At 43.5% G+C, this 23,708-nt stretch overlaps 1 protein-coding gene across 1 annotated transcript in view; it reads left to right on the forward strand.

The window, feature by feature from the left end:
• Positions 1-23,708, forward strand: part of LOC126291950 (cuticle protein 6.4-like) — a 243,864-nt gene that overhangs the window by 21,872 nt on the left and 198,284 nt on the right. The gene's annotated exons all lie outside the window — the stretch shown is intronic.

The raw sequence follows: 23,708 nt of genomic DNA on the forward strand, positions 1-23,708 counted from the left end.
TAGTAGTCCATTAACACACCATAATGTGCAAATAGTAAGACGTACTAGTTCGCCAATCTCGAGAAAATCGCAAGAGAAGTTATACTCGTCAGTGATATACTGGTGCTTGTGAGATCGCAGTGGTCATGTGGTCAGTGTCCAAGGTCAGTAATCGCTAGATCGTGTCCCGATAATCTTTTTTTTTTTAATTTGTATTTCTCTAATAAAAAAAGTTATTTCATATCCATCACATTGGGGAGGGAATATGATAGACACGTATATTTGCGTGAACGTACGCTGAATCTCCAATGTTATATAACAGTTTACTAATTTTTACTACGACAACAAATATATTTATAATTGTCAAGAAGTAAAAGACCAAAGCATAGTCTATTATTCAAATGTTCGCCTGTCGTGATTTTCAAACCCCTTATACCTCAGTCGGGTAGGTACCGAGGACTCTTTTTCCACCTGGGCACTTCGATATGGAGGCACGAGACACACTTGGAAAGCCCAAGTCAAACATCGATAAATGAAGATTTAGGTAACTTTATTCAGTAATTCAATGTGTTATGATGATACCATTATATAAAGGTAGTGTACGATGAATCGTCGCGTGCGCTTTCGAAATTACATGCTCCAGGATAATATTTTTCATAAGGGCACGGAAAATGTAAACTCAAACGGCATCTGCATCGAATTTTCCCCCATTCATAAGAAATCTTCATAATTTCTGAGGAAAAAGAAAGCTCGTCGCCATTTTGAAAAATTTCTGTTTCTTCGGGCAGGTTGGACGCAAACATACGTAACGTAAAATTTTCGTACATATCAGTACCGAAAATTGGCCTTGTACGATTGGATATATTTTAATATAATATTCAGAAGAAGAAATTTCTTATTGTTTGTCAATAAAATATAAACGAGTTGAAGCCGCCTGATAAATTCTTTAACTTGGCTTTAGAAATAAGTTACATAATATCTTTTGCAATAATAAAAAGTAGTTAACAGCAAACAACATTGGAAATTTTATAAAATTGCTCGTATATATTCGTAAATTTTAACCATTTTACCTTTCAAACGTAATATACATGATATATTATGACTAATGCTAAAAAAATGATAAATACATGATCGGAACTCATCTCAGCGTTGCACCAATTACGGAGCTTGCACGCTAGCCACGTGACAGCCGCTGTCTCGTATTCAGGTTCACAACGCAAGGGTACAGCACTGGCGCCTAAAACTTCTCTTACGTTTTTTTAGAAATCGCCTAAGTAGTACGCGTTACTGCTTGCACCTTATGTTTTCCTAATGCACTACTGAAAGTGTACAAATTTCGAAGTAAATCCGTGATCCGAACGACATGGCTTCCCCGTGTGAGTTAGTAAAATGTCTCAAGTGAACCACCGATATTAGGGAGCTTAAAATGAAAAATCTTTGGGAAAATTAATTTACCGGTTCCTGTGTGTCAATTTCACCCCCTCCCCTCCTCTCGTAGCACGTTTCGTGTGTTGACGATACAATGTTAAAGACATTGTCCTCTACGTCCTTGATTGAGGAAAAGATGTCTCTCGGGTGTTCTATTTTCCTCCACTTTATGGAGACGAAGACAGTTCGCGTTCATTATCTCGTTCAGTTACACGCTTTGTGAGCAGATGACCCATGTATAATTAGCGGCCCTTAGAAGGTTAAGAATTTGTGAAGAAAGATACTCCAGCTTACCTATAGCTGTATTAAGAATTTTAAAATCTAAATGTCGTGTGACTAGGGACTCCCGTCGGGTAGACCATTCGCCGGGTGCAAGTCTTTCGATTTGACGTCACTTCGGCAACTTGCGCGTCGATGGGGATGAAATGATGATGATTAGGACAACACAACACCCAGTCACTGAGAGGAGAAAATCTCCGACCCAGCGGGGAATCGAACACGGGCCATTAGGATTGTCATGCTGTCGAGCAGAACACTCAGCTACCGGGGCGGACAATTTTAAACATAAAAACTAACATTACATATCATACATTTTTCGAAACCCAAGGTACGTAATTTACGTCAAGCGGAACAATTCTGAGCACAATAAGTATGTGAAATGCAATCGCAAATCACTACATATGAAGACATTAAAACACTTCAAGACAGTCAACAGAAAAATCACGTATGATCGGAATATGATGGTCAAGCACCGTGGAACGCAAAGATAAAACATACATGGGACTTAAGAGACTTGAAGACATAAAATATTACGTGGTCAAAATGTAAAAGACATCATAAAATAAGGGATTAAAATATAAGTTAAGATCTATTTTATTTATTTTTAAATTTTTTGAGCTATAAAACTAGCCACAGTTATTATAACAACACACAAACTATGCGACACAGTCGTAAGTATGGCTAATATCACGCACAATGTATCATTAATATTTCATAAAAGGTATGAAAAGAGAAGGTAAAGGGAAATTAAGTGTTGGAAAAAAAAAGAGAGAGAGAAAATGAGTTTCTAAGTACCGCACGAGAAATTCTTATATGCGAAGGCCGTTCAATAAGTTGGTTCCATTTAGGATTGCAACACATGTTACTTAACAATATTTTAGTTAAAAAACACTACTTTTCAGTTCAGTGCGACGGCCCTACGCCACCTCACTGGGCGGGACTGTGTGTCCACATCGGGCCGGCCGCTGTGGCCGAGCGTCTCTAGGCGCTTCAGTCCGGAGCCGCGCTGCTGCTACGGCCGGAGGTTCGTATCCTGCCTCGGGCATGGATGTGTGTGATGTGCTTACATTGGTTAGGTTTAAGCGATTCTACGTCTAGGGGACAGATGACGTCAGATCTTACGTGTCATAGTGTTCAGAGCCATTTGAACCATTTTGTCCAGATAGTACCACTCTACTGTTCGACGTCGGAGCCAACGTCTTGCTGCATCAATAGCCTCCACATCATCCACGTACTGCTTTCCAGGCACTGCATCCTTCATCGAGCCAGAGAGAAGGAAGCCGGAAGGTGCTAGAACCGGGCTGTTGGGTGGATCTATATCTATGCTTACATGATTACTCTGCAATTCAGATTTAAGTGCTTGGCAGAGGATTCATCGAACCACTCATACTATCTCTCTACCATTCCACTACCGAAAAGCGCGCGGGAAAAACGAACACCTAAACCTTTCTCTTCGAGCTCTGATTTCTCTTATTTTATTTTGGTGATCGTTCCTACCTATGTAGGTTGGCCTAAACAAAATGTTTTCGCATTCGGAAGAGAAAGTTGGTGACTGAAATTTCGGAAATAGATCTCGCCGCAACGAAAAACGTGTTTGCTTCAATGACTTCCATCCCAATTCGCGTATCATATCTGCCACACTCTCTCCCCTATTACGTGATAATACAAAAGGAGCTGCTCTTTTTTGCACCCTTTCGATGTCCTCCGTCAATCCCACCTGGTAAGGATCCCACACAGCGCAGCAATATTCTAGCAGAGGACGAACGAGTGTAATATAAGCTGTCTTTAGTGTACTTGTTGCATCTTCCAAGTGTCCTGCCAATGAAACGCAACCTTTGGCTCGCCTTTCCCTCAATGTTATCTATGTGGTCTTTCCAACTGAAGTCGTTTGTGATTTTAAAACCCAGGTATTAAGTTGAATTGACAGCTTTGAGAATTGCACTATTTATCGAGACATCGAATTCCAACGTACTAATTTATTTTTTTAACTCAAGTGGATCACCTCACACTTTTCGTTATTTAGCGTCAACTTCCACCTGCCACACCATACAGCAATCTTTTCTAAATCGCTTTGCAACTGCTACTGAACTTCAGATGGCCTTACTAGACGATAAATTACAGCATCACCTGCGATCAACCTTAGAGAACTGCTAACATTGTCATCCAGGTCATTTATATACACTCCTGGAAATTGAAAAAAGAACACGTTGACACCGGTGTGTCAGACCCACCATACTTGCTCCAGACACTGCGAGAGGGGTGTACAAGCAATGATCACACGCACTGCACAGCGGACACACCAGAAACGGTGGTGTTGGCCGTCGAATGGCGCCAGCTGCGCAGCATTTGTGCACCGCCGCCGTCAGTGTCAGCCAGTTTGCCGTGGCATACGGAGCTCCATCGCAGTCTTTAACACTGGTAGCATGCCGCGACAGCGTGGACGGGAACCGTATGTGCAGTTGACGGACTTTGAGCGAGGGCGTATAGTGGGCATGCGGGAGGCCGGGTGGACGTACCGCCGAATTGCTCAACACGTGGGGCGTGAGGTCTCCACAGTACATCGATGTTGTCGCCAGTGGTCGGCGGAAGGTGCACGTGCCGGTCGGCCTGGGACCGGACCGCAGCGACGCACGGATGCACGCCAAGACCGTAGGATCCTACGCAGTGCCTTAGGGGACCGCACCGCCACTTCCCAGCAAATTAGGGACACTGTTGCTCCTGGGGTATCGGCGAGGACCATTCGCAACCGTCTCCATGAAGCTGGGCTACGGTCCCGCACACCGTTAGGCCGTCTTCCGCTCACGCCCCAACATCGTGCAGCCCGCCTCCAGTGGTGTCTCGACAGGGGTGAATGGAGGGACGAATGGAGACGTGTCGTCTTCAGCGATGAGAGTCACTTCTGCCTTGGTGCCAATGATGGTCGTATGCGTGTTTGGCGCCGTGCAGGTGAGCGCCACAATCAGGACTGCATACGACCGAGGCACACAGGGCCAACACCCGGTATCATGGTGTAGGGAGCGATCTCCTACACTGGCCGTACACCTCTGGTGATCGTCGAGGGGACACTGAATAGTGCACTGTACATCCAAACCGTCATCGAACCCATTGTTCTGCCATTCCTAGACCGGCAAGGGAACTTGCTGTTCCAACAGGACAATGCACGTCCGCATGTATCCCGTGCCACCCAACGTGCTCTAGAAGGTGTAAGTCAACTACCCTGGCCAGCAAGATCTCCGGATCTGTCTCCCATTGAGCATGTTTTGGACTGGATGAAGCGTCGTCTCACGCGGTCTGCACGTCCAGCACGAACGCTGGTCCAACTGAGGCGCCAGGTGGAAATGGCATGGCAAGCCTTTCCACAGGACTACATCCAGCATCTCTACGATCGTCTCCATGGGAGAATAGCAGCCTGCATTGCTGCGAAAGGTGGATATACACTGTACTTGTGCCGACATTGTGCATGCTCTGTTGCCTGTGTCTATGTGCCTGTGGTTCTGTCAGTGTGATCATGTGATGTATCTGACCCCAGGAATGTGTCAATAAAGTTTCCCCTTCCTGGGACAATGAATTCAAGGTGTTCTTATTTCAATTTCCAGGAGTGTAGATCAGGAACAGCTCAGGTCTCAGGACGCTTTCCTGGGGAACACCTGATATCACTTCAGTTTTACTCGATGATTTGCCGTTTATTACTACTAACTGCGACCTTCCTGACAGGAAATCACGAATCCAGTCGCACAACTGAGACGATAGCCCATAGGCCTGCAGCTTGATCAGAAGTTGCTTGTGAGGAACGGTGTCAAAAGGTTCCCAGAAATCTAGAAACACGGAATCAACTTGAGATCCCCTGTCGATAGCGGCCATTACTTCGTGCGAATAAAGAGCTAGCTGCGTTGCACAAGAACGATGTCTTCCGAAACCATGCTGATTACGTTTCAATAGATCGTTACCTTCGAGGTAATTCATAATGTTTGAATACAGTATATGCTTCAAAACCCTACTGCAAACCGACGTCAATGATATAGGTCTGTAGTTCGATGGATTACTCCTACTACCCTTATTAAACACTGGTGAGGAAGAACAGACCAATGAAGCTTTCTGGGGTCCTGTCGGGTGCGCAGACTTGTGTGAGGCCTTGCGTTGTCATGCAGTAGGAGAACTTCGTTTGTACTTTTGTAGCGACGAACACGCTGAAGATGTTTTTATTCAGTTTTCTGAGGGTAGCACAGTACACTTCAGAGTTCACTGTTGCACAAGAGTAAACCATGCAAAGTCCAAGAAGATGACCCAGACAGTAGGGGATTTTACTTTATTGAATGAGCTATCAAACAGTAACTTCATTTTCATTGTTACGGCCAAGCCTCGGACAGCAGCTTCGGCTGCCTGTAAATTTTCTCGTCCCACGCTCTAGCAATAGTAAGTTAGCACCAAGGCAGGCAATCTCGATCACGCGCCTCCCTCATGAGCTGACGAAGTAATGCCGTCCCGGGCTTTGCTGACCAACCCACGCTCTGAAAAGTTCCATTGCCGCCCCCATGGGTTTCTCGGTCCTGACCAACCAGGGCAGGAGGAGCCGCGTGGTCATGCTGGAAGTACTCGGACACCCGCCACCGGGCTCTCTCTATTGGACGTGCGCCCGGTAGCTGTGAACATCTTCCGCTTCTGCTGGTGCTGCGGCGCCGTGGACAAAGCTTCGCAGCTGGCATGTTGCTCGAACTTACCCAATTGGCAGACACCAACTTTCGTTAGCTTCGCGAACTGTTTCGCAAAACTCTATGCTCTGGCTCACCCTTGACTCCCTAGGCCTGGCTTTGTGACTCCTTTTTAACATGCTTCGCCAGTAAGTGGCCTTTGTCTAAATATTATCCTGATGACTTAATCACGCCCACACCACATTCCCATCGGTCCATCCTGTACAGTCACCATGACTCTGCCGGCTGAGTTTGCACCTATGAACTGCTTTTCCACGAAGTGCCGTTTTGCTTCCGGTTCGAAGCGTTGAACCCATGTTTCATCGCCTGTGACAATGTTTGACAAAAAATTGCCACGATCAACCTCGTAGTGTGCGAGGAACTTCTCACAGGTGGTTCTTCGTTGCTCCTTATGGTCTTCCGTTAGGCGGCGAGGAACCCATCGCGCGCATACCTCTGAATACCTCTGAATACCTCTGAATACCTCTGAATACCTCTGAATACCTCTGAATACCTCTGAATACCTCTGAATACCTCAACTGCTGGACGACCTGGGTCAGTGCTACCAACAGAGACGTCCAGTTGGGCAGCGAAGTGTCTGTGACCCGTCGGTCACCTCGAATGAGTGTTCGCACGTTCCAAGACTGCAGGAGTCACGGCTGTGTGCGGCAGAACGGCACGTGGGAGATCGGACAGGTTTGCGCGACCTTGTTGCGATAATCACTGACGTCTCGCTACCACTTCTCCGTAGACATTCTGCAAGAACCTGTGAATATCTCCGATGCTCTGATTTTCCGCCGAAAGAAACTCAATAACTGTTCTCTGCTTGGAGCGCACCTCCAATTTCAAGACTACGTATGGCGCCGCTACCATTATGAACTTCATGAAACTATAGGAGCTGAAGCGGGAATATTGCACGATGTCCCACGAGTTCTGCATTTCTTACACAGAAATTCCCACCTGTTATGAAGCTCGTTTGAACGATTTCCTGGGGCTGGTGACTTAAATTTTCATTGTTTCCCCTATAGCTCCTGACCACAACTGCGGTTCGTCTGAATAATTATCTAAATTAATTTAGTAAATGACTCCTGGTTCTGGACTGCAGTCTTTCGTTAAAGGAACTTCCACACCAACATTTTCTCAGCTCATGTATTTTATTTATCGGTGTTTAACAACCGATGAGCGATCATTCACTTTCGTTTATAGTTGGACCTTGGAACATAGTAACTATCATCAGGCATGAAGTGATTACTTGTGAGTAATGAGTATGAAAATTGACGATCAACAGTACGATATAATACCGCATATGTAAAAAAAGTGGTGAAACATTTTTAAGTTTTTTTAAGTGTTTGATATTTCATTAGACAAAAATTGTAATTAACAGAAATGCACCTGAGGGTGCATCTTTAAGGTGCAAAATCGGTTGTAATATCTTTTAAAGGGCTACAATAAAAATCTAATGAATCTAATGTGGTCATATGGACTTTCATTCATTTTAATTTTCTAATTACAACTTCCTTAATATTATTGCATGAAATCAATCATGTATTACTGTAGCTGTGTTCGCCCCACCTATAGAGAAGTCTGCTGGTATACCTACATCATATCTGTTAAATCTAGCCGGCCGTTGTGGCCGAGCGGTTCTAGGCGCTTCAGTATGGAACCGCGTGACCGCTACGGTCGCAGGTTCGCATCCTGCCTCGGGCATGGATATGTGTGATGTCCTTAAGTTATTTAGGTTTAAGTAGTTCTAAATCCTAGGGGACTGGTGACCTCAGTAGTTAAGTCCCATAGTGCTCAGCGCCATTTGAACCATTTGTTGAAGTCTGAACATAAATGGTGATCACTGGTCGCTAATGGTGAACAGAAACAAAGCCGTATCCTTTAGCAACATGTGGCTGCAATTACAGTATCGGCTGCAGTTTGTCAATAAGCTCTTCTGTATCCAGAGTGTCCGCTAGGTTCAGTAGTAAATGCGATATATAATGAATCTCTAAAGTAATGCGATTTGGCCTCAAATGTTAGTTACCGTTGTATAACAGAACTGGGAGAAACTAATAGTACCAAAAGATGGATGGAGACAAAAGCAACCGTACTGTCCAAAAAGCACGCAAGGAATAACTGTAAAAAACTATACGGAGATTGGCTTTTTGGATACTGCATACAAATTCTGTGGTGTGTCTTTGAATAATAGACTAAATGTCCGCCTTAGTCTCTCTTCCAAATGGGGAGATTTAGTATTTGCGTTAATGCAATTGATCGTAAAACGAAGACACTTTAGTAGAGGAAGCCACTTAGTCTGAACAGAATTTACACATTTCGTAATATTAATAGAGAACATTCATGGAGAGGAGGAAAAAGAGGTTATCCATTGAATTTCACAGAATCTTCAACAAATCTTTACGGCCTCCATCACCATAAACTTAAATGGTAAAGAATCTACTGACTAATAAAGCAGAAACTACAGAATCTACTCACTAATAAAGGAGTTTAGACAAGAGTATAGTGTCTCATCCAACCTTTTTAAATGTGGGTGAAAGATGATCTGGATCTGTCCATTTGTAAGACACAACATGACACATTTCAGGCTATCATTATTTAAAGTCTCACCACACTTTTTTGTGCAGTATCCAGTGGGCTAACCCGTTTACCAGACTCGTTTTATGCGGCCCGCCACGAAATTCTTTACTTTGGCAACCTCTTCATCTGAGAGCAGCCCATCCAACCTACGTCCTCAATTACATGCTGGAGGTATTCCAGTCTCTGTCTTAGTCTACAGTTTTTATCCTCTACAGCTCCCTCTAGTACCATGGAAGTCATTTCCTCATGTCTTACAGACGTCCTACCAACATGCCCCTTCTTGTCAGAGGAGTCCATATTCTACTCTACTCGTCGATACTGCCCCCTTACCTTATCAGCCCACCCAGTTTTCAACATTCTTCTGTAGCACTACATGTCAAATTCTCATTTCTGATCCTTCTCCTCTTTCTTCGAATTACTCTCATCGATATTTTGTTTTCATCAAACTCATCAATCCTCTCAACAATGGGCCAGTGTGGCCGAGCGGTTCTAGGCGCTTCAGTCTGGAACCGCGATTAGGGAAGAGTTTGTGGCACAACTTGCCTAGAAGAAGGGATTGGTTGTTAGGACATGGGCTGAGGCATCAAGGGATCACCAATTTAGTATTGGAGGGCAGCGTGGAGGGTAAAAATGGTACAGGGAGACCAAGAGATGAATACACTAAGCAGATTCAGAAGGATGTAGGCTGCAGTAGGTACTGGGAGATGAAGAAACGTGCACAGGATAGAGTAGCATGGAGAGCTGCATCAAACCAGTCTCAGGACTGAAGACCACAACAACAACCACCACCTTCGTAATTGTGCAGATGACTTTATTGGAAAGTTTCTTGGTATGTGGCCAGTCTCATACATTCTACACACCAAAGTGAGTAGTCATGTTGTTACCACATCCCGCAATGATTTCGTGAATTCTGATGGAATGGTATCTATCCTTTCTGCCTTATTTGATCTTTAAGTCGACCAAAGCTTCCAATATCTCTTGCCTGCTGATTCCTTTTTCTTCTACTGTCACCTTAGCAGACAGGTTCTGCCCTCTCCTCTGCATTTAATAGTGGAATTCGTATTGTACGCTCAACGTTACCGCCCTTGCTTCTAATTTCATCAAAGGTTGTTTTGACTTTCCAGTACTCAGTCCGATTTCTTCACGTTTTTATGCACCCGGTTGCGCCTTAGCTTCCTGCACTTACTGTGTATTTCACTAAATGACTAAATGACTTGTATTTCTGTATTCCCGAATTTCTCAGAACTTTTTTTTACTTCTCTTCTTCGTCGATCAACTGGAATATTTCTCCTGTTACCCATTGTTTCTTCGCAGCTTGGTCAGTAGCGAGCCAGTGGGTGTGTTGGACCTTCTATCGAGCTACGGACCCCCTTGAAGATGTCTCCCGCAGTCGGAGACGAAACGTTGGGAATTGACACAGAATTCATCAACCGACCACGGCATAACAGCCCGGATAATTATAATGGACATGATATTTCCGGCCGTTAAAGTCTACATTTTTGTATCTATATTTTTCTTTCCAATTTCTGTGATAGCCCTTTTTAGATATGTCCGTTCCTTTACAAATGAACTGCTCACTAAGATAATCTTCTCACAGTATCTACAGCCTCAGAGAACTTCAAGCTTGTCTCTTCATTCCTTACTGCTCCATTATCCCACTTCTTTGTGGCCTGATTGTTACTTGTCTCTTAAACTTCAGCCTGCTGTCCATAGATACTAAATTTTGATCTGATTTTATATCTTCTCCTGCGTACGCCTTACGATCCGTTATCTGATTTCGGAATCTCTGCCTGATCGTGATGTAGTGTAACCGGAATCTTCCCGTATCTCTCTCCCTTTTCCGCGTATACTTCCACTTCTTGTGGTGCTTGAACAGAGTATTCGCTATTACTAACTGAATTTTATCGCAGAATTCAATTAGTTTTTTACTCTCTCTCATGCTCACTACGAAGCTCATATATCCCGTAATCCTTCCCTCCATTCTTTCCACTACAACCTCATTCCAGTTCTCAATGACTATCAGATTTTCATTCCCTTCTGAGTACTGAATTATCTGTTAGATATCCTCGTATACTTCATGCCGGCAGGTGTGGCCGAGCGGTTCTAAGCGCTTCAGTCTGGAACCGCGCGACCGCTACGGTCGCAGGTTCGAATCCTGCCTCGGGCATGGATAGTGATGTCCTTAGGTTAGTTAGGTTTAAATGGTTCTAAGTTCTAGGAGACTGATGACCTCAGATGTTAAGTCCCATAGTGCTCAGAGCCATTTGAACCATTTTCTCTCTTCATCTCCTGCTTCCGAAGTTGGCATGTTAATCTGAATTATTGTTGTCGCTGTTAGTCTGCTGTCGATTCTGATAACAACCCCGTCACTGAAGTATTCAGTGACTCACCATCTGCCCTACTTCATATTCGTAATGAATTCTTCTCCTTTTATAACATTTTCTGCTGCTGTCGATATTACCCTATACTCGGCTGCCTAGGAATACTTTTTATCTTTCCATTTCACTTTACAGACCCACAATATGTGTAAGTTGAGTCTTTTCATTTCCCTCTTCAAATTTTCTAGGCTCCCTACCACGACGTCACGACTCATAGAACGTTAACCTTTACATCATTGTCACCACTCCTCTGGTAGTTCTCTCCCGAGATACGAATGGGGGACTAGTCTGGAACCAGAACGAAATTTTTGCACTGTAGCGGAATGTGCGTTGATATCAAACTCCCTGGCAAATTAAAACTGTGTGCCGGACCGCTACTCGAAATCGAGACCTTTGCCTTTCGCTTCACTGTTTCCGCAATATCATTTCTTCGAGGAGTTCTCGTCCAGCAAGTTTCGCAGCAGAACTTCTGTGAAGTTCGGAAGGCGGGAGACAAAGTGCTGTCGGAAGCAAAGATGAGAGAATGAATGGTGCGTGAGTAGCTCATTCGATAGAGCACTTGTCCAGGAAAGGCAGAGATCCCTAATTCCAGTCCCGGTCCAACACGAAGTTTTAATCTGCGAGGAAATTTATTAATCTGCAAAGTTTTACCTAAGGAGAGACCATCATTAGACTTTTATTTGCAGGCCACATATCCTTTGGATACACATCATGTGTCTTTAACGCTGATTCAGTATTGTTCTGTGTAGGGCGTCTGCTTCACAACACGCCACCATAGTGAGCGCACAATTTAGTTATGTAGGAGAAATCGATCATATTTTTACACTATGTGATCAAAAGTATCCAAACATCCCCAAAAAACATACGTTTTTCGTATTAGGTGCATTGTAGTGCCACCTACTACTAGGTACTCCATATCAGCCACCTCAGTAGTCATTAGACATCACGAGAGAGCAGAATGGGGTGCTCAGAGAACTCACGGACTTCGAACGTGCTCACGTGATGGGTGTCACTTCTGTCATACGTCTGTATGCAAGATTTCCACACTGCTAAACATCCCGAGGTCCACTGTTTACGGTGTTATAGTGAAGTGGAAACTTGAAGGGATACCTATAGCACAAAATCGTACAGGCCGACCTCATCTGTTTAGTGGCAGAGACCGCAGATAGTTGAAGAGTGTCTTAATGTGTAATAGACAGTGATCTATCCAGACCATCACACAGGAATTCCAAACTGCATTACGATCCACTGCAAGTACTAAGTTAGGCGGGAGGTATTCCAAACTGCATTACCATCCACTGCAAGTACTAAGTTAGGCGGGAGGTGAGAAAACTTGGATTTCGTGGTCGAGCGACTGTTCATAAACGACACATCACACCGGTAAATGCCAAACGTCGCCTCTCTTAGTGTAAGGAGCGTAAATATTGGACGACTAAATAGTGGAAAAACGTTGTATGGAGTGACAAATCAAGGTACACAATGTGGCGATCGGATGGTAGGGCGTTGGTATGGCGATTGCCCGGTGTACAACATCTGCCAGTGTGTAGTGCCAACAGTGAAATTCGGAGGCGGTGGTGTTGTGGTGTGGTCGTGTTTCTCATGGAGGGGGCTTGCAACCCTTGTTTTTGGAGGCACTATTACAGCACAGGCCTACACTGATGTTTTAAACACCTTCTTGGTTCCCACTGTTGAAGAGCGATTCGGGGATGGCGATTACATCTTTCAACATGATCGAGCAGCTTTTCAAAATGAACGGCCTGTGGCGGAGTGGTTACACGATAATAACATTCCTGTAAGGGACTGGCCTGCACAGAGTCTTGACTTGAATCCTACAGAACACCTCTGGGATGTTTTGGAACGCCGACTTTATGGCAGACCTCACTGACCGACATCGATACTTCTCCTCAGTGAAACACTCCGTGAATAATGGGCTGCCATTCCTCAAGAGGCCTTCTAGCACGTGACTGGACGTATGCCTGCGAGAGCGGAAGCTGTCATTAAGACTATTGGTGGGCCAACACCATATTGAATTGCAGCATTACCGACGGAGGACCCCAAGAACGTACAAGTCATTTTCAGCCAGGTATCTGGATACACATAGTGTATTTATGAGTCTCCTGACGTAGTTTGTTGTCGGACTAAAGATAAGGGGAAAACAAACAGATCTTTTAAACACTGCATTTATTTTCTCTAAATTGCTTCGCAAGCACAATGGTTATTTTCTCATACTGAACCTACGAGCAATTATTCGTCTTGTGCTCAAATAAAAGACTAATTGTGTCTGCAAAAATCTAACAAACGTTTTTCCACAGTGTAATGCACGTTTGTGAGTCCAAAAGTACGATAAATGATCGTTTGAAGGAAGCTAACTCGGCACAGATTATTCTGCTGACGAGCGGTGGATATCTGCAATTGAAGGTTGCTCTTGAATCGCACTTAGCTTCCAAAAATCTGTACAGCTCGCAAACGCAGGTTAAAAAACTGGATCCATGATACAAGTAAATGAAGAGACTGAAAGGGAATATAAGTTTGCAAATTGTGAGCTGCTTAGAGTGAAAGCAGCGCTAGCGCTAAAAAACGACACTTACTCTATCTATTAGGCGAAAGCTGCGGCAGGCTGCGACCTGGCGCCCCTGTCTCTCTCTTTCGATGTGGCCTCTCGACCATGTGTCACTGCACCGACTGTTAGAGTGATTAACGTTCCTCTTCGTTCCCAGAAAACTGCAGCATGGAGGGGTGCATTTACAACTTTCGCCACAGTGACAACCAGCAATTCCTCTGAACATGCTGAAGTCCATAGTTAGCCTGCCAAAATTTGTCCACTGTCGCCTATAGCACCCCTGTTATCTGCCCAGAGTTGGTACACGATACATGCTGTGTCGCCCAAACATTTACCGTACAGCGCCTATCCTGATGGCTCACATCAACCGGACAGTTTATGGAATTTTCACACACAGAACAGGCGACAGGAAATGCCGATTCGTCACACCAGAAAGCCTCAAGGGGACTGTGGTCGCCCAGCTGTTTTCCCAAAAGCCTGAGCCAGCGAAGGGAAATTCAAATGTCATATATACATGGTGGTCCATTGATTGTGACTCGGGCCAAATATCTCACGAAATAAGCATGAAAAATGGTTCAAATGGCCCTGAGCACTATGGGACTTAACTTCTAAGGTCATCAGTCCCCTAGAACTTAGAACTACTTAAACCTAACTAACCTAAGGACATCACACACATCCATGCCCGAGGCAGGATTCGAACCTGCGACCGTAGCGGTCGCGCGGTTCCAGATTGTAGCGCTTAGAACCGCTCGGCCTCCCCGGCTGGTGAAATAAGCATCAAACGAAAAAACTACAAAGAACGAAACTTGTCTAGCTTGAAGGGGGAAACCAGATGGCGCTATGGTTGGCCCGCTAGATGGCGCTGCCATAGGTCAAACGGGTACCAGCTGTATTTTTATTACATATTAGTAAGTAAAGAAATATGAATGTTTTAGTTGGGCCACTTTTTTGCTTTGTGATAGATGGCGCTGTAATGGTCACGTACGTGGCATCACGTAGCATTCCGCCAGTGCGGACGGTATTTGCTTCGTGATAATTACCCGTGTTAAAATGGACCAGTTGCGTAAAAGGTCGATATCGTGTTCATGTATGACTATTGTGATGAAAATGCCCAACGGGCGTGTGCTATGTATACTGCTCGGTATCCTGGGCGACATCATCCAAGAGTCCGGACCGTTCGCCGTATAGTTACGTTATTTAATGAAACAGGAAGTGTTGGGTCACACATGTAACTTCAACCACGATCTGCAACAAATGATGATGCCCATGTAGGTGTTTTAGCTGCTGTCAGTAGCAGGCAAATTGCCCGAGGATCTGGAATCTCAAAAACGTCGGCGTTGAGAATGCTACATCAACATCGATTGCACCCGTACCATATTTCTATGCAAGAGGAATTGCATGGCGACGACTTTGAACGCCATGTACAGTTCTGCCACCGAGCACAAGAGAAATTACGGCACGATGACACATTTTTTGCACGCGTTCTACTTAGCGACGAAGCGGCATTCACCAACAGCGGTAACGTAAACCGGCATAATAGGATCTATTGGGCAACGGAAAATCCACTATGGCTTCGACAAGTTGAACAGCAACGACCTTGTCGGGTTAATGTATGGTGCGGCATTATGGGAGAAAGGATAATTGGACCTCATTTTATCGATGGTAATCTAAATGGTGCAACGTATGCTGATTTCCTACGTAATCTTTTACCGATGCTACTAAAAGATGTTTCACTGCATGGCAGAATGGCGATGTACTTCCAACGTGATGGATGCCAAGCACATAGCTCGCGTGCGGTTGAAGCGGTATTGAATAGCATATTTCATGACAGGTGGATTGGTCGTCGAAGCACCATACCATGGCCCGCACGTTCACCGGATCTGACGTGGGGAAAGTTGAAGGATATTTGCTATCGTGATCCTCTGACAACGCCTGACAACATGCGTCAGCGCATTGTCAATGCATTTGCGAACATTACGGAAGGTGAACTACTCGCTGTTGAGAGGAATGTCGTTACAGGTATTGCCAAATGCATTGAGGTTGACGGACATCATTTTGACCATTTATTGCATTAGTGTGGTATTTACAGCATGCGTTCTCAGAAATAAGTTCACAAAGGTACGTGTATTACATTGGAACAACCGAAATAAAATGTTCAAACGTATCTACCTTCTGTATTTTAATTTAAAAAACTTACCTGTTACCAACTGTTCGTCTAAAATTGTGAGCCATATGTTTGACTATTACAGCGCCATCTATCACAAAGCGAAAAAAGTAGTCCAACTAAAACATTCATATTTCTTTACGTACTACACGAATATGTAATAAAAAATGGGGGTTCCTATTTTTAAAAAAACGCAGTTGATATCCGTTTGACCTACGGCAGTGCCATCTAGCGGGCCAAACATAGCACCATCTGATTTCCCCCTTCAAGCTAGACAAATTTCGTCCTTTTTTCGTTCGTGAGATATTTGGCCCGGTCACAATCAATGGACTACTCAGTATATCTGCTACTATATACGCCTTACAATACAGTATTTGATTTGTCTGCCCATGATGAATCTAAGTGAAATCTTCCCGTATCACCCGGCCTTTTCCAAGTATACCTCCTCGTCTTGTGATTCTTGAACAGTGTGTTCGCTATTACTTGCTGAAATTTATTACTGAACTCAATTACTCTCTCCTCTCTTTCCTTGTGCCAAGCCATATTCTCTTGCGACCATTTCTTCTCCTCCCTACAGTTTCATTGAAGTCCCCTATGCCTATTAGATTTTCATCTCCCTTTATGTACTGTGCTACCCTTTCAATACCATCATATACGTTCTCTATTTCTTCATCTTCTGCTTGCGCTGACGTTATGTATATCTGAACTATCTATGTCACTGTTGATTTTCTGTCGATTCTGATAAGAACAACCCTACCACTGAACTCTTCACAGAAACACACTCTCTGGCCTACCTTCCTATTCAGAACGAATCCTATGCCCGTTATACCATTTTCTGCCGAGTTTGATATTACTCTATACTCAACTGACCAGAAATTATTGTCTTCTTTGCGTGTCACTTCACTGACCCCCCACAATATCTAGAATGAGCCTTAGCATTTCCCTTTTCAGATTTTCTAGCTTCCCTACAACATTCAAACTTCTGACATTCCACGCACCGACTCATAGAACGCTTTCCTGTTGCTTTTCAATCTTTTCCTCATGGTTACCTCCACCTTGGCATTCCTCTGCCGGACGTCCGAATGGGAACTAATCCGGAAATTTTCACCAATGGAGAGATCGTCACGACACTTCAATTACAGGACACGTGTCCTGTGCATACATATTATGGGTGTTTAATGCAGTGGTTTCCATTTCATTCTGCAGCCCCAGGTCGTTGATCATCGCTGATTCTCCCGTCTTCAGGGGCAGTTTTGCACCCCAAAGGCAAGAGACTGCCCTGAACGTCTGTCCGCTTCTCTTCCGTATTTGACAACCCCGTTTGCGCAAAGAGGACGACTTTTTATCCCGGAAGTCTACGGCCGCCCAAATGTAGAAACTCGTATTTCCGGTTGTTCTGGTGAGTCACCGTTTCTAGCCATTTTTGTCCTGTTTCCTAGAGCACGCAGGACACGTTGACTGCGGGTGGTAGACCGACGCCTGGGCTGGAAATAAGCTGGCCAGCTGCACACCAGCCTTTCCTGAGTTGGGTCAGCGCCTCCTTCTACAGCGTGCAGAGTTCTTCTCAAGTGACGCATGCTCCCTTGAGAATGACACAGGAAGATCTCTCGGCTGACCACTGGTGCTCTGTCTAAATGCTGGCTTCCCAAGGCCTAAGCTGACACAGGCAAAAAATTTACCATTAGATGCACAGACACCCAATTAGAATACAGAAGTATAAATGATGGCTTGACTTACAATCACTGCTATTAAACTCCTACTTGATGTTGTTGTATTGTAAGGACATTCTGTTTTACTGCTGGGATTAAGCTGCGTTGATAACCTTTTGTGTACGGCAGATGTGCCAGAAAATGAAAGTAAGAAAATTAAAATCTCCTTTTGGTGTTTGTATTGAAAAGGCCTGTCATTCTGCGCCAAGGAGGTTACTGTGGACAGCAATGGAAAAAGTTGGAGTGGATGGAGGAGTCAGAGTTAGTGAAAAGAATGCAGGCAGTGAGAAGGTTGGTTGTAAGTTATAGAAAAGTTTTAAAACAAGTAAAGGGTTAAGACAAGGACGTTCTGAACCACCATCTTTTTTAATTGTTCTTGTTTACTGGGATACACAGTGCAGAGGTTTTGGTGTGGTAGTACAGCATCTAACTTTACATTCATTACGTTTTGGCCTCATGTGTTGTGACACGGTCCACATACACTGTGCTTTCCAGCAGGCGATGGGCAGGTACGTAACGCCAGTGAACCCTTGCTGTCTCGCCAGCTGCTTCCCAAGGCCGCCGCTAGCCCAACGCGGTATGGCTCCAGGATCCATGATTTCAAGGCGGACTTACCTGACACAGAGTCGAACTGTGGTCCGTGAAAGAATTCCGGATGGAGCCCAAATTTCACAGGCACTAGACGATAGAGGTGCGGTACTAACAGACGTGGCTTTAGTGTAAAATTGCTAGGAATTTACAACCTTCGGAGTTGCGATCTGCCACATGAGGTAGCCGCGCGGTATGAGGCGTCTTGCTACGGTCCGTGCCGCTCCCCCTGTCGGAGATATGATGATGATCATGTTTGTGGGGCGCTCAAATGCGCGATTATCAGCGCCCGTACAAATTGCTCAGTCCAATCTCGACACTTTTATGAAGGATGATAAAATGATAACAAAAACATCCAGTCATCACGAGGCAGGTGAGAATCCCTGACGCCGCCGGGAATCGAACCCGGGACCCCGCGCTCACGAAGTGAGAACGCGACCGCGAGACCACCATCTGCGGATTTGGTGGTTCGAGTCCTCCCTCGGGCATGGGTGTGTCTTGTCCATAGCGATGACCTAAGAAGTTTGGTTCCATAAGATCTTACCACAAATTAATTAATTAGTGGCGATCTCTTGGGCTTGGCTATGCCTTGCGGCACATGTACAAAACTCTCCACGCCAGGCAACGTTGCAACGGCTGTATTGTCGCGGCAAACCGCCAGCGCTTATCTACAGCTGACGCTGCTGCAAACCACTTCATACTTCGCGTGTTCCTGATCCAAATGGTTCGAGTGGCTCTGAGCACTATGGGACATAACATCTAAGGTCATCAGTCACTTAAAACTACTTAAATCTAACTGTTAACAATTTAATTTTCAAATAGATGAATTCTGTATCTTTGTCACTGAATGGCTAAACGATTGTGAAAATGTAATAATCTGCTAGACAGGAAAAGAAACTAGGTAAATTAAAGTTTTGTACCCAAAGTAGAAAAACGTGATGTTACAGAGTCTAAAATGTGTGACCATAAATTTTTTAATAGTCATAAACAAAACGAAAATACAATTTACCAGAGAAGAATGGACTCTCCTGGAGAAAGGGATTAAATATAAGGTAATGCTTAATGTCTGAGCCGGATGTAGTTGAAAACCTTGTTATAGTTCTTAAGATTGGACTAGATGGTATAAAAATGGAAATTGCTCAACAAGTCAGAGCAGTTCACGATGTTTTTAATATTATCAGTAAAAACAATTTTTCTTGTCAGCCCTCTAAAATTCAGATGTTAAATTAATCAAAGTATCAATGCAAAGTTAAAGCACAATGACGCCTTAGTTGCTAAATCTGACAAAGACAATGCTATAATTACATCTAGCAAGAATAAATATATCTGTAAAACCTTAGAATTTTTCGAGGCTAATAATGTATCTGAAATAGAGGAGAACCCTACTCCCGCTCTACAAAACGAAATTAGATGTGCTATAAATGAGGCTAAACATTTGCTAAAGCCCTTTCAAAAGAAACAGCTGATAGACATGAACCCCCAGACTCCCAAACTTCGTTCTCAAATCAAAGTACATCAAAGAAGCCACCCTATCCGTCCAAAAGTAAACAGTATTAGTAGCAGATATCACGATTTATCCAGGTTCCTTCACGACAAGATTAAAAAATCATACATATTTCAGAATAATTATTCAACAACGAATAGTCAATCACTGATTATTAAATGAAAAAAGATTTGGAATGTAATCAGGAGGCAAAGTTAATATCGTTCGACATGACTAACCTTTACTCTAATGTACCGGTCCTGTATACAGTTGAAATTGTGGAGAATAACCTTCGTGCCTATAAAAAAAGGTATAACAGACGAACAGATTACTGATCTCATACGCTTGTTGTCATTGGTAGTAAAATATAACTACTTCGAGTTTAATGGCAAACTGTATAAACAACCTGACAGCCCAGCAATGGGTAATCCGCTAGCGGGAATTTTAGCTGGCATTTTCATCAACTCGCTCGAAGACAAATTCTTCAGTAGGTACGACTCCACAGAATTAGGTATTTTATCCTATTCGCATACGTAGATGACGTTCTGATTATATACAATGGCATTAATGAAGGCGTAGATCAACTGTTCAATTTGTTCAATAACCTCCATGAAAAAAATAGTTTCATGTGTGAGTTACAAAATGAACGCCGCGAATTAAATTTCCTAGATCTGAAGTTGGCGATAATAGAGAATAAAATAATTTCTGACTTTTTCGAAAACCCACGAGTACTGATCATACCGTACCAGCAGACTCGACGCACCCTCAATCTCATAAGAAAGCTTTCTTTCATTCAGCAATTCACCGTGCCGTGGTTACACCCTTATCACCAGAAAAACAGCAGAAAGAAATTCATGTAATTAAGACAATAGCATTTAATAACGGCTATCAATTCTCACTAGTGGAAAACATCCTTAAAGAAAAAACTGAAGAGTCACCACTTCAGGTACTGGTCAAACTAATAATAATGATAAAAAGTACATCTCAGTACCCTTTTTAGGTAACATATTGTATAGGATTCAACGTCTGTTAACTAAAAAATATGGGTGCAAGGTTGCTTTCTCCACACATAACAATTAAAAAAAATTAATTCGTAATCTAAAAGCTTCAAACGAACCTTTACGTAGCTCAGGGATATATAAAATTTCCTGTAATACATGTCCAGCATTTTATGTTGGACAGACAGGCAGAGCTTTCAACGTAAGATACAAAGAACATCTTTTAGGCAAAAAAGGCACTAATGTGCATTTGCAGAACATCTTTTCATAACAGGGCATAAATCTAAAGAATTAAACGACATGACAATTCTGTGTAGAGACAAGAAAGAGAGAAAACTTGATGTCTTGGAAGAACCTGAAATTTTCGGGCACACACCAAATAAAGATGACATGTTGAATGAACAAGTACATTTGAAAAATATAATTTTTTTAATGCTTTTAGTGCTCTCAGTTTTGATACTCATAATCCAGGTTCTCTCCTCCTTTTCAGAAACATTGTTTTACCTCTGTTACATGCAAGCTTTCTTTTCAAATTTTGTCATATAATGAACGGTTGTTCTTCATTACGTATGTAATTCCTTTTTTTCCCCTTTATTGAATTTAAATTCCCCCTGAAGGGAGCGGGCTGGCAGCAGCTCAGTATGCCGCTCTTCAGCCTACAGACTTTGGTTTAAAAATGTGAAGATAATATATAATAAAAAAACAGGCGATAAAATCGGAGACACAGGGTAGCATGGCGAAAAAATCGTGGAACTTAAAACATAGAACAAAGGGATGATGATGTTAATAAAATATATACCAAGCAGACAGGTAAAATAATAGACAGACAATTAAAAAACACGGCGACAGTCTTGTTTCTGTTCGCAAAAGACATAAAATTCACACCCTGCCACAGCACTGTTACTGTTCGCAACATGGGAAAAGAAGAAATAACACTGAACAATCACTGGAACACTGCACTGAAATGACATACCACAGCCGAACACAGGTGGGGGGAAACTAATCAGTTGATGGGAAAATAAAAAAAGGGGGGAAGGTGAGGAAATCGAAGGGGGGGAGTGAGGAAAGGAGCCAATTGAGGATGAAGACCCATAAGAGGGGTGGGGGGGTGCTGGGTAGACGTAACAGGGAGTGGGGAAGGCAGGGGATGGGAAGACAAAAGGACTCGGGAATGAACTGTTGTTCTTCTTTACGTATGTAATTCCAGTCGTATTTAACTCTGGTTCTACCTGTCCTACGTAAAACGTAGCGAATTTTGTACTATTTTATCCTGTTTGAAGATCATTTGTAAATGTTACTCAATAATTTGTAAAATTAATATTTGTTAAAAGCTATATTGGCTATACGTGTGATTTACTTCAGAAATACACAAAATTGTCTTCCTCGAGATACTAGTGGCTCGCTTGTGGCGCGCCCTACATTATGATTACGTGGCAGCGTGACTAGTTGCCATACAGTCAGTCTCGTCACACCACATCGGTGTTACTTATGTTTTAATGTTTGACCTTTTGAAGAACATTATGTTCTATATTTTAATGTATGACTTGAGCAACTCAGCTCTTAAATCACTGTACATCTTTGACGATATGTTCTTCATGTATGTACTATTTGTTTCTCACTGGTTTACATTAATGTAACTTTTATTAGATAAGAATTTAATCTGACATTCATTTAACGTTGACCTCCCATATCCAGACAATCCAAGCCAAGGCACACTCCTGACTCCGTCTCCTCAAGCTCCTTCCAGGCCGTACATGGGGTCTGGACCTCTCCTCCATCCTCCACACCTATAAATCCCTCATCTGCCCTATCCTCTGCTACGTCCACCCTGCCTGGATCTCCGCCCCTCCTACCTTTTACAAATCCCTTTAAATCCTCAAACGCCATGCTCTTCGCCTCGCCTATCACATCCATCTCCCCTCCCCCACGCGGATCCTGTACGCCCTTATCCCATTCCCCCACCTCCTCCTTTTCCTCGAATGGATACAGGTCCTCTACACCTCCTGTAAACTAGATCCCCCGCACCCGCACCTCTGTCCCATCCTCTCCCACACCCGTCTGCTGCCGCACCTGTATTCGAACCCACCTGCTATCCATCTCTCGACTTTCCTCTCCCCCTTCGAAATATATAAATATTGAAGTTCCTGCCCGCCGAGGTATCAAAAGCTGCAACCAGGCCACCTTCTGAAGAAGACAAATTTGTTTGTCGAAACCTACTTAACGAATTCTTTATCCATTGCAACTGGTCGGCTGTTTATATTTTTATTACGTGGAACCATTGCTGTTGTGCAGCTATGTTTAAAATATTTAATTCATACATTTTGCATGCTTGCATTCAACATTCTGGCGGCTACATCAGTTATTAATGTACCAGCATTCCACATTTGCAATGGCTTATCTCGCGCTTACTTAAAACTGTGGTCCTCCAATATTAATCTCGGAAATATATTACATAGACAAAAGTGTTACCAAAATTTCATTACTCTACATTAATTATTTTCCTGGTGTTGCAATTTTTTATGTCAGTATACTACTAACCACTTTTCTACTTTAATGGCTGCACGGGATTAGCCGAGCGGTCTCAGGCACTGCCGTCATGGATTGTGCGGCTGGTGCCGGCGGAGGTGCGAGTCCTCCCTCGGGCACAGGTGTGTGTGTGTGTGTGTGTGTGTGTGTGTGTGTGTGTGTGTGTTTGTTTGTCCTTGGGATAATTTAGGTTAAGTAGTGTGTAAGCTTAGGGACTGATGACCTTAGCAGTTAAATCCCATAAGATTTCACACACATTTGAACATTTTTTCTACTTTAATGATTGCATGATCAGCATACGTGCAAAACCTCTTCAAAAGCACACCTTATCCAACTAAAATATTGTTC

The sequence above is a fragment of the Schistocerca gregaria genome, chromosome 9 (assembly GCF_023897955.1).
Source record: "Schistocerca gregaria isolate iqSchGreg1 chromosome 9, iqSchGreg1.2, whole genome shotgun sequence".
Lineage (NCBI taxonomy): Eukaryota > Metazoa > Arthropoda > Insecta > Orthoptera > Acrididae > Schistocerca > Schistocerca gregaria.